We start from the raw sequence: 13,480 nt of genomic DNA on the forward strand, positions 1-13,480 counted from the left end.
ACTCAATCCCAACATGCAATTAATGTTGTTGATACATAGCAACAACTCCCCATTAGTAATGTGGCAATGCTTGTCCAAGAAGAAGAGTAATGTGACAATGCTTGTCCAAGAAGAAGAGTCTACACCCAAGCCAACTTCATGAATCCATATATCAACACCTAAGGTCTCAGTATTGACAACTTGTCTCATGTTAACCTCTCTCAAGGCCTCAGTCCAACAACTAGTAAGTCTCATGTTAACCTCTCTCAAAGTGGAAATGACCATCAAACAATTGAACCAAGAGTATGGCTAGGATTTACCACCAAGGAAGGTATACATTTAAGGTAGACTACTACACCTAGATTCAAAATATAACATTATGTTCTTGGAAGCTTTGAAGGCCTTAATCAAACTTGACCTCACCTCTTGTGAATCTTATGTTACTCTTAATCATGAAGTGAGAGTACGTTGTTGTGCGTTGGTAATAGCCATGGAAGTATAGATTTTTTTTTGTGATAGGTTCCAATGCACTCTATGACACAATAATTCTTAACCATGGTGAGTGACATTGATGAAGCATGTGGAGAAGAAGAATGACCAAACCTTGTGAAGCATAATTCCTCACCAAGATGGCCTCCTACTTTTACTTCTAGTGCTTGGCTCTCTCCTCTTTCTTATTGTAGTGGGGAGTGGAAGCTGAGGGGACTAGAGTGAACTAAAGATGGTGAGGGGATTAACTTTTCCAATGGGGTCTTAATGTCTAGGAATGATGCTATCACTTAACAAATCTAGGATAATGATGCTATCACCTAACAACGAGCTAATGTAGGCTAATGATGCTATCACTTTAACAACGAGCTCATCTATGCTAATGATGCTATCACTTAATTGTCTAGGAATGCCTCTAGAGGGGACTAAAGAGGGGGAGGGGATTCAATTTTCCAATGGGGTCTTAATCGTCTAGGGATGAGGCTATCACGTAACATCAAGTTCATCTAGGCTAATGATCTCCAAATGCTCTTCTTATGACTCCTAGCCCCCAGGAAGGTTTCTATGTCCAATCCATGAGCTCTCAAGGTGCACCTATCAAATAATCCACTTGAGGTGGGGGTGCATCTTGTGGGAGCTCCACAAGCTCAACCATGTGACCATAAAAGAGACATTTATAGGAGTTGAACCAACTTCACATGGATAGTGGGTCTACCTCTTTTGGATTACCAAGCTATCACATAGTATCCATTTCTAGGAAATCCCAATCCATTGGAAGGAATTCCTCAATTGGCTAGAGAGGTGTGGTGTTGTGTAGTGGCACATTTTGCACTACCATCCACACTTTTTTCTAGGAGGAGTGTCACAATATGGCACCAATAAGCTGACTTGGCCCCACTCATGAATAATTTGGGCCACCCTTTAGGCAAGGTTGACCTATAAGCAAAGGGTAGGCTCCATTAGTTAGGAATTAAATCTAGCACCATAAAATTCATAGAGAAGGTGACGCAAAATATGAACATGTGTATTTTTGCCTACTAACCTTATCAACATGGGCTCTCAATGTTCTATTTATCTAATGACAAAGGGTGCCAAGTTGGCGATGGTAAGGCCAAATGAGCATTGGGTCAAATTTAGCATGATAATGACACTCACACTATAACTGACGACTCCTAGGATACATTGGGTCAAATTTAACATGATAATGACACTCATACTACAATTGATGACTCTTAGCCTTCCACATAGATGGTCACCCTTAGGTTCTAATGATGAGCTATTGATGAACTACTGAAGCACACTCCCACGTCTTGAGGTGAAAAATTGGTACTACACCCACAACTATAAGCCTTACGTAAGAAATGGCAAAAGGCACCCATGAGTACTTAGTCACCCACTCCTACTAGGTGCAACCCTCTGCCGAACACAAGTGGATCCTTGACATGTGACCAACTAGTAGGGTCCCTTGGTGGCTCTTGAGTTCAATACACATAATTGAGAAAGGAGCTATTCAGTAAGGAGGAGTCCAAGGAGATTGCTAGGTTAGAGGGACGACTACATCCACTAGCACTTAGGGAGCAAGAACATGAGACATCGAGATTGTGGGGGCAAAGAAGTCCATACAATGGGTGGGAGCAACCTCTTGATAGGAATCTTGCACTAGACTAGCATTCATAGGAGGCTCTGGGGGGGAGGGGGGTAACGTTTAAACATGAAAAGTGAGTAGGCAGTGGCAACATTTGTTTGTCCATGGGAATCATGTTTGGCTGTGATTGGTGCTGCCTCTTTTTTTAACACCTATAATTGTCATAATCTATTGATAGATGTCATTATGATGTGTAGTTTAATATGAATACATAAAACATTTTCTCTTAAAAAGAAAAGAGTATCACCTTGCAATCATGTCGCATCCACAACTAGATGAACCACTCCACTTGTGGGATGACTCTATGAAGTTGATGTTGGATCATATGGGGAAAAGACAGGAAGGGGGTGTGAAGAAGTGGCGGTGTGAAGGCATTGGGACAATCCCTTGTGAGATTGAAGGTGGGTGGTGCGAAAGAGTTAGGATAATTTGGCATGAATTGATCCTTGATCTTTGGTAATGGAAGCAAAGGGTAGAGAAGGCTAGCTTTGGAAATGTTTCTTTCCTAGTACCAAGAGAAAAGCTCAAAAATAAAATTTTGAAGAAGATATTTGAGAAGACGTGAAGGAAGTAGATCAAATACTCTTAGATATAAGATCTTCATCACAATGTATTGGAAGGAATCAAGGGCATTGCAAAGACCGAAGGGAATCGACAAAGGTCCCCAAGAAAGTGATACACATGTTATTCACCTAATTCATAGGTTTAATGGCCACCAAGTACATGGCCAACTACATCCTATAACATAACCCTCACCCAAAAGATTTTCAATCCTTTTTCAAGCTTGATACCCTAAGACTTATAAGTACCTTGCTTGGGTACCTCTTGCTTCTACCTTTCTTCTAGTTCTAGTGCTTGTTTTATCTTTTCTAATTTTTGGTGATTCTTTTGATGTTGCTTAGCTTGTTCTCTTAGATTTTTCTTTCTTGTTTACTGGCATCTGCAATCGTTTACTTTTCTTGGATTGTAAGTATTTGAGTCCTTGTTTCGGTAACCTTTGGCTATTTTTGTATTCTATTTCCTAATTTACTAGCTTTTGTGGTCTTATATTTTTGTCCTTTTGTTGACTGCCTTTGGTAGTCTTCTGCTTCTTCCTTTCTTACTCAACTATCTAGTATCCAATCTTGATATCTTCCATTATTCTTTTGACATGGACCTTGATTGATTTCTATAATAATTGCCCACTTCTAGAAGATTTCTATCACTTTTGAGGCTTGCCTTGTTTATTCTTGCTCATGTATTGTCCTTTCAAACAATATCTTCTAGGAGCTTGACAAAGTACAAACACAATTGCCAATCGTGTGATACCTCAAATCAGTGACCTTCACACGACTACACTAGTCTCAATACCAAGTATGGTCTGGAGTCCACTAAGATTCTTCTACAAGATGGTTCTTGTACTTAACCAAATATCTGACATAAACATTGCCATTACTAGTTGTAGTTTGCTCATGATCAAGAATTGCTTAAGGAACTAAAATTTATGTATTAGCCTCTAGGAGAGGTGGGTCATCATAAATAGGAATAGAAGGTGGTGTATCTTTGAAGGATCGAAGTAGACTAAACAACTACATGAAAGGAATTATTCCAATGGTCAGGAAGGGACAAACGATAAGCATTGTCATCGATCTTAGAAGTAATTCTAAAAAGGCCCAGAAATTCATGGAGATAATTTAATGGTTGGATGTTTCTCAACAGACTTTAATATGCACTTTTCTATGCGAAGCCAAACTAAATCATTTTCTTCAAAAGTCTTTGGTCTTATATGCTTGTTAGCCTGTCTAGTGTAAGCTTGTTGAGCCTTAAGAATAGACTCATGAGTTTCAGCCAAAATACGGTTATGAGTCACGACAAAATCATCGGCCGACCGTTGGAACTTCATGAGAAAGTCTAGTAATTGGAGTTGGAAGATTCTTACCATAGACAATCTCAAAAGGAGCTTTGCTAGTGGTTGTATGAGGTGTGTTATTATATGCAAATTGCAAAAGATGCAAATACTAATCCTAATTTGCAGGAGATGAGATAGTGTAAGACCTTAAAAGATCTAAAATAGTGTTGTTAGTGGACTCAGTTTGTCCATTACTTTCTGGATGATATGTAGAACTAAAATCAATCTTTGTGCCTAAGTTTGAAAACAATGTCATCCAAAAATGATTACAAAAACAAGAATCACGATATGAAATAATGACTTTAGGTAAACCATGATTTGTGAAGACAATTTTGATAAACAATTGTGCAACATGTGAAGCATTCAATGTTTTACAACGTGTAATAAAATAAGCTTGCTTACTAAATCTATCAACAATTGTCCATATCATATCATTTCGAGAAGATGTGGTAGGTAAACCAGTTATAAAGTTCATAGAAACTTCTTCCCATGGTGCCGGCGGGAATAGGTAAAGGCATGAGTAGCCCATAGTGTTTTCCTTGGCGTCTTTTAACTCGTTGACATGTCACACATTCCGATACAAAAGAAGCAACATCATGTTTTAATTGTGGCCAGTAAAAATATTCTTCTATGGTGCGAAGAGTAGTGAGAATGCCACACATTCCGATAATGCATCTCTTCAAGAATAAAAGATCTATAAGGAAGTGTAATGCATAAACGCTTTTGAAATATGCACACAAAATATCACTGCCATTGCCGATCATAAATAATTGCCACGCACCATGCGTTAAATAAATTTCTGTCGAAGCAAGCCCAGTGGATCCATGCACATCCCGCGCACTAACCCTGCCATTGATCCGCACTGACATTCACAATATAAGCTCAAAATATGTGACATGTTAGAGGTGATCAGTCTCGCTTGCACATAAAATAAATATCCATCAAATAAATCCATGTTAGAGGTGATCATTCTCGCTTGCACATAAAATAAATATCCATCAAATAAATCCATGAATACCAAATAATTCCAATAGTGGGGGGTTAGTAGTGTTAATAGGTGGATCCTTGTGGGCATTTAACGAGGGTGGTTGTTCACAAAGGGTAGCTTTCAGGATGAGGTTGTTTACAAAATCTTCATTCTTTTTCCCAAGTGTGAAGTCACAGCCCATGGAAATTCACCCACCCACTACCACACCAAGCAACCAAAAATGCTTGGTGAGATCTACCATATGAGTCCATTCTAGACTAGTATAGGTGTGGCAAGAATAGCCATGATAGTGAGACATGTAGCAATCCTTACACTTGGCACATTAAAAGTTATTTGAACAACCATCAATATTACTAATTTGTTAATCCAAAGAAAATGTAAACTAGTTATACAAGCCGTTACCTCCATCTCCATCCTCACTTGTATCCACATGGGACACATCATCATTGACCAACCCTTTAGGATAAACAAATACTATGTTATTTGGAAAAGAAGCATTAGTGTGACATGCCTAAAGCATCCAAAACACTTATCACATTTTCATACCATCCTCTTGGTTCATCTCTTTGTCTTGTGACGTTAATTTATGGTAGGGTTCTTTTCTAGGGTGTTTCCTTTGACCCCTTCTTCTAGACACATCAATAACATTTGTAGTCTCAAGCCAACATGAACTCATAAAGGGAGAATTGAAAGAAACATACAAGGTCATTGTCACATGTAATAACGATGTTTTTTTCTGGCATACCTCCTCTTTGTGATTGTGGTGGAATAGGTAGCTCTCTAGCATGCTCTCCTATCTCTTGGTTTGCTAGACATGCTACATGTCTATCCTAGTCTCTCAAAAGCACTTGCTCCTTGGGAATGTCAACCCACTAAGGAAAATTCAGCAACTCATAAGAAGATAGCTCTTGCATGGAATTTGAATTTGAATATATGTAAGATTACTTGTTTGTGATTTCAATCCATGCCTTGTAATGGAGGGAATATCCTTAATTGCCTCCTCTTACTTCAAAAATAAAGAAACTTGAACATGGTTCCAAACTCTTCTTAATGAGAATTTAGAAATGGTTGAATCGATGACGAGTAAAAGTTGCATGGATTCAAGAAAGATAATTTGTAGAGTTAAAAGTTATGCAAACTATGTTTCTATAAATACACATAATAAACCATGTAAGGTTTTGCAATTAGTACATTGGTAATGCATGTTTGGCCACAAGAAGAGGACCACCCACCCACTATGTAGAGCTAAAAGTTATGCAAACTACGTTTCTATAAATACACATAATAAACCATGTAAGGTGATGCAGCTAGTACATTGGTAATGCATGTTTGGCCACAAGAGGACCACCCACCCACTATAAAAGACATGCAATTTTGAGAAACTTTAATTCCACCTTTAGTAAAAAGAACAAGAATTCCATAAGACCATACATTTTTTAATATGCTAGTAATTAATTCCTTTTGTTGTAGGTTATGAATGTCCGTGCCTCATTTGGAAGGGGGGATTTTTTTGGCGAGCAAATTCGGGCGAGCATAAACCCAAATATGGCGAGCAATTTTTTAATAATGGGAGGCTCTCGGCGTATTCTCTCTCTTTATCTGTATCTCTCTCTTTCTCTCTCTTTCTCTCTCTCTCTCTCTCTCTCTCTCTCTCTCTCTCTCTCTCTCTCTCTCTCTCTCTATCTCTTTATCTGTCTCTCTCTCTCTATTGCACACTTTTGCGAGATATTGATAATAGTCGCTTCCATACCTGAGACATTGAATACAAAATCTCTCTCTCTCTCTTTCTCTCTCTCTCTCTCTCTCTCTCTCTCTCTCTCTCTCTCTCTCTCTCTCTCTCTCTCTCTCTCATCCATCTCTCTCAATCTCTGTCAATAGCAAAATAAAATTCCTCCAATAAAATGATACAAACTCAAATAAAATTACTCCATGGAAATTGTTCCAATGATACCCCAAAACATTTTTGCAGATCCCATACATACTTCTCTAATGGCATTCCAATTTGCTTGGGATTCATTTGCCATGAAACCAAAGAAGTCTGCCTTTTCGAATCTGTGTGCCACCATGACATTATTTATGCACTCCCAAAACAATACTTGGGAAGTCTTGTCCTCCTCTTTGATCTCGCAAGTTGCAATAGTTACAAGCTCCTGCAAGCTATAACTAAGTCAACTAAGTCAATATACTAAAAGAGGTAATAACAAAAAACTTTTTTTTTCAAAAGCCATTATTTCTAGCGACAAGCCATTGTTACTACCTTGGATCATAAACGTGACAAGCCATCGTTATTACTACCCAATCCATGATGCGTCTAGTGTGGTCAAATTGGATCCAAGCTCTTTTTAGATCACCATTCCTTGAATGCCTCATTCTATTGATGAGTTCGACACCTGAGGCTGGTCCTTTAGTAGACATCTTGAATACAAAACAACGTTCAATTTCATTTCCTTGACCTGGAAATCAGCTTCCATGGAAGAATTCATAATTGCAATCTCTCTTCAAATGTAGCAAGTCATCATAGCCAAATGATGACTCAGGCGGTCCTTGGCATGTGTGAGCTACTGACCTTTGAAACCTACAAGAAAGGAAATTTAATCACTTTGTATATATGGCCTTAACAAATGCTTCTCTAATTTAACTCACCACTTGTTCTCAACTAGTGGACTGAGTTCTTCTAGCACATTATTGAATTCTTTATCGCCAAGCTCATGTCCTTGATCTCCTTCTTGGACTAATGAAGTTAGCACTGACTCCTTGGCAACACACATCTACACCTTCCTTGGACCAGCACCTGCATCTACTTTAATTACTCTTTGAACCATTGTTTTAGTCTTATCAAGCAATGCCTTTGATGTTCTGGCCTGGACGCTATGTGAATGAATTTCGGTGTGTATTAGAAGCTGTGTTGTTAGACTATCATCACTAGGCATGACATAATACACATAGCATGCACAAGATGCCTTGCAAAGTAGCTACCTTTTGCAATAGTGACAATTGAGCTTTCCATCATTAATGGCTAGGACACCAACTTCACAAGTTTTCTTTATGCACCCTTTGAAACTAATGTCATTAAGGAAGCCATTGTTCAAATACCAAGGGCATGTGGTGTGTAAACAATGCATTTCACCAATGTAATGGCTTATCATACACACCCCTGGAAAGTTGACATTCAATGTAGCTGCCTTTGTCCACATGTGACCATCGTACTTATGATCCATGCCTGCTCTAGAACACATGGTGGCACGAAACTCAAATATTACATTCCCATCATAGAATCTAGGAAGCTCATTCACCTTAAACACCCGTGGTATACGTCTCACGAGCTTTGTCAAAGTGTTCTCCTTCCTCATGTTTAATAAGAACTCTTCAATGCTTTTTGATTTCGGTGAAAGTACTTCATGGTTGGGTAACTGGGTGTATAGAGGCACTGCATCTAATACAGATATCTATCATCAGAATTTGTTGAACTTTCAATATTCACCTAATTAGAGGTACCAATTGATGTATTGGATTTTGAGCTTACACACATACCTCATATGTAAGAGATATTAGGTCATCAAGGAGGTAGAGCTCCTTGCCTTCTATATCTTGAAGTGGAACAAGGGAACACGTGTCTCTTTATCTGCTGTGATTGTGATTGCCTCTAAACCCTTGAACTGTGACAGTAAACATTTTCGAATTAGAAATTCTTTGTTCACAAAGCCTTTGCCATTGCTCAAAGGCACCCTCATCTCACATGTATCATTGTTGGGGAAAATAAGCAGAGCCTCCATAATAGAGATATAGAGAGAGGTGTGTGTGAGAGAGAGAGAGATAGAAAGGGATGTGTGCATGTGTGAGAGAGAGAAAGAGAGAGAGAATCACTAGTTAGGAGGTCCTAAATAAATAATTACCAAATATCATTTACGTTACCGTTTGTATTAAGGTTAGGGTTAGTGTTAGTGTTAACCATTTTGACTTTAGTGTTTAAAAAAGCAAAAAATTCTTAAAAAAAATTTAAACCAAAAAATGTTTTTTTTATTTTTTTAATTCTTTTATTTTCTCTTTGCAATGTTCTTGTGATTAATCATTTTATGATCTTGTCATTCCTCCTCTCTATCCAACTCTCTCTCTCTCTCTCTCTCTCTCACACACACACACACACACACACACACACAAACCTCAATCAACTCAAACTTTTCCAAGAGCATTGGTACCTACCTCAACCTTATATGGGTTGAAGTAGGCTTCAAGAGCATTGGTATGGCATGATAAAGAAGAAGTTTAATACATACAACTCAAAATTTTCCTGGAGCATTGGTATGACATGATAAAGAAGGGGTTTAAGACATGCAATTCAACCTTTTCCATTAGGTCTTGAACATTGGGAGTGATATTGTTTAGATAATTATTTGTGTTGATAATCTTATCTTAAACACTAGTCAAGTAGTAACATGCTCATGGGAGATAAGTATAAGTTGAATTCAACAAGATTTGGAATATCTCATATAAGTTAAAACTTGGCTTAGATGCCAAAAATGGTGTGGTTGTAGATTAGAAATTATCTGGCGTTGACAAAAAAAGGTGGTGTTGAGCAAAAAACCATTTGTCAAAAGTTATGGTGAATGTACATGGGTGAAAAAGGTGAGATATTTTGATGATGTATTCAAGGTGATGTTGAGGCATGTGGGCATCATGCTTTCTTCTTGTCCATTTTTGGCTTCATATGTTGACAAAAAGTAGATGCCCCTCTCCACACATTGTAATAATTATGAGTCTCTTATAATCCTCTTGTCATTGTGGCTAATCATCTTGGCCAACCCGTAGACGTCCATTAATCCTCTTGTCATTGTGGCTAATCATCTTGGCCAACCCGTAGACGTCCATTAATCCATGTCAATTATGCATTTTGTGCATTCATACCAATTAGACTTGCTCTCACTTTTCGGCTTGTGTATGTTGACATGAGTCATGTCAATAGCTCCACAACACTTTGGAAGCCCAAGGAAGGCCCTTTTAACTGGTGCTAAATGGGTGTCATCATGTAGCCTAGTAGATGAAGTGTGCACGGTGTGCACAAGAACAAACTTACACTATCTTGTAGATGGTGGACTTGCCAAGGTTGAAATGCTCGCCTATCTCAATGATCCTTGATCCGCTTGCCAACCGAAGAACCCCACTACAACTTGCTTCTCCATGGGAATAATCCTTGCACTAATTGTTGCAAGAGAAGGCGGTATGGGCCCTTGTTGCAATTTCTCTCTCTAAGCAAGGTGCTTATTTTTTTAAAGTGTCCCAATGGCAATTGGAAATTTGAAGACTTCCTCAAAGCGGTCATAGATATGTGACTCAACCAACCGAGACATCTAGGCATGACATAAAACTCCATAGCCTAGCCCTCATTTGAGGGTAACCAAAAAGAGCAAATTGGTGGACTGGAGGAGAAGCGCTAGACGTGTGCATGGCCCAAATTGTGCATGGCCAAGCATGTGATGTGGCCTTGAACTGCCACATCATATTGCCAAGCATCGGCAATATGACCAAGTTGTCTCTGGGTGGAAAAGCAAAGCTTCCATTCATCTCATGATTGGTAGAGTGGGAGGAATCCATGGCTTCTATTCATCTCATGATTGGTAAGAGTGGGAAAATCCATGGCTTCCAAAGATATTCATCTCATGTGCAACTCAGTCAGTTGACAATGTTTGACATGGAGACCCGCTGCACAATTTCTTTAGCAAATATCTTTTGTATATTAAAGTAGCTACCCGTATATAACTTCTTGTGCGCGTGTATTGGACGGACAATTATATTAGAGGATGGCTAGGCTTTCCTTCTCTTCACACTAGCTCCGTCTTCATGTAAGCTGGCGCCTTGGGTGTAGTGCGCACATAGCTCCTTATCGAGTCAACATGCTTAAGCAAAAGGAAAGAAATCCAAAGGCAAGTTGAACAACTATTAGAGAAAGAATTGATTAGCCCCAGTAGTCCTCCATTTGGTGCTCCAGTTCTTCTCGTTGAGAAGAAGAATGGAACATATCAATTGTGTATCAATTATTGTGCACTTAACAAGATTACTGTGTCAAGAATCGATATTCGATACCTTGAGTGGATGACCTGCTATATAAGCTCAAGGGAGCCCAAGTCTTTAGCAAGATTGACCTAAAATTTGGTTATCATCAGATTCAAATGGACAAAGGGGATATCTTTGGAGTCTGCCTTTAGAACCCAAACTGGTCATTATGAATTTTTAGTTATGCCATTAGGTTTGACTAATGCTCCAGCTACTTTCAATAGAACGATGAATAAAATATTCTTGAAATATTAAAGTTTTGTTGTAGTGTTTTTTTATGACATCTTAGTTTTCAGTAAGAATCATCAAAAGAACACGAACAACATTTAGAAAAGGTGTTCTCACTTCTTCAAGAGAATTAGCTCTATGTCAATTTTAAAAAGAGCAAATTCTTTCAAGATGAAATTGAATATCTAGGGCATATTGTCTCTATTGATGATATTCGAGTAGACCCCAAAAAGATCAAAAGCATTACTAATTGGCCTAGACCATGTGATATTCACGAACTCCGATCTTTCCTTGGATTATGTAGCTACTATAGGAAGCTCATTAGAAATTGCACATCCTTTGACCGAACTTCTTAAGAAAGCTAGATATTTTGATTAGACTAGTAGACAACATCATTCCTTCTTTGAACTGAAGAGAGCATTGACCCATGCACCAGTTCTTACACTACTAGATTTTCAACGACCTGCTTTGTTGTAGTTACATGGGAGCTGACTTAAGAATTTTTGCATGAAAAACAGACCGTTTAGCAAAAAAAGGATCTTCCCCAAATGGGTAGCATGTGTGATGCTGGCATGCCAATCTTGCAATGCAATGGCTTATAGGTCTTATTTGCTGTGATTTGTTTTTTTTGTGTTCTAGCTTTGTTTGGTATGGGTTGAAATACTTTCCAAGTATATGGACCATTTGTATTTTGGGTTCTTGTCTATGTGATCTAGTTGCATATGATGTAGATGTATAACTCGAGTGGTTAGGTTAGGTTTCAGGTTGGGTGTCATATTTAACCATGGTTAGTTTTTGTTCGTGTACAAAAGGGCATCTTGATGTCTTTTTTGTATTGACCACCATCAAGAGCAAGGAGGGGACGTTTTCTCTCTATCTTTTACCATTTTTGAACACTTACATCTCTATGCATCTCTATGCATCTCTCTCTCTCTCTCTCTCTCTCTCTCTCTCTCTCTCTCTCTCTCTCTCTCTCTCTCTCCATCTCTTTCCCCCCCATACACTCTAGTATATGCACATATACTAAAACACACTCATGTATAAATACACTCACATTTTTGCATGCATCTCTATGCCCCCACAAATACACACATAAAGAAAAACACAAATTCATATAATCTGCATGTGTTCTTTCCAATTAGTTCTTAAGAGAGGATGGAACCTTTGTAACCACTTGCATCAGTGATCATTTTGGTGATATACTGGAGATAGCTAGAGCTTGTTGAGGGTGCATGTGTTCTTTCCAATTAGTTCTTAAGAGAGGATGGAACCTTTGTAACCACTTGCATCGGTGATCATTTTGGTGATATACTGGAGATAGCTAGAGCACACGATCTTGCTCTACAATGCACTTTATATCTTGAGTTGCAAGATAGCTACTGTCGCTCCTCTGATGAGATAGATTTTTAAGAGGTATGAACCATAATTTTCTTTTCTTTTAGTATTGGGAAATTAAAAGAAAACTCTAAATCATTATTCAAACAAAGGAGGTGTATGCCATGAGTGTGCAAATAATAATGTTGATTGTTGGGGTGTTTGTTCGATACCCACCAAGCGTTCAACCTCCAACATATATGAGAGTGAACGGTAAGGATGCATTTGCTATGACCTCTGGGTTTACACACTACATTGACCTTCTAAGTGAGTCACTTTGCCTAAAAGGAAGGCGTGCCACTCATATTGGCTGTGCTATAATCACAGGAGTTGGCTCATTTGCAAGATGTGCCCATAGATTTGGGTTCCACGTGGTTTCAAGGTAAAGAATCCAATAAAATTATTCAAGAAAGCACGCAACCTCAAATTTTGTTGGAAGAACCTTGACATGGACAACCCCAATGGTTGCCAGGCCATGCTTCATATATGTACCACAGGTGCTACTTCTACAGCTTGGCAACTTTCTTACTATCCACCACCATATGGAGTTACCAATACAGCTCGACAATATGCTTATTATCCACCACCACCAGGAGTAGAAATGACACCAGCAATGATGCCATACCCTTATGGTATACCACAACCTAACATGACCAACCCATATCAGTATCCGAATTGGGGGGGGGACCTCCACGACCCAACATAAACCAGCAAGATCATGCAAATTCAAGTAGTGCTGGTGCCTCACATGGAATATGAGTCATAGAGATGACCATGTCATTGGTTGCCAAAAACATTTATTGTTGTTTTCCATGGATTTTGTATTCATTGTCTCATGTAT

Source organism: Cibotium barometz, chromosome 51, assembly GCF_041138505.1.
Source record: "Cibotium barometz isolate CiBa-2024 chromosome 51, ASM4113850v1, whole genome shotgun sequence".
NCBI classification, from domain to species: domain Eukaryota; kingdom Viridiplantae; phylum Streptophyta; class Polypodiopsida; order Cyatheales; family Cibotiaceae; genus Cibotium; species Cibotium barometz.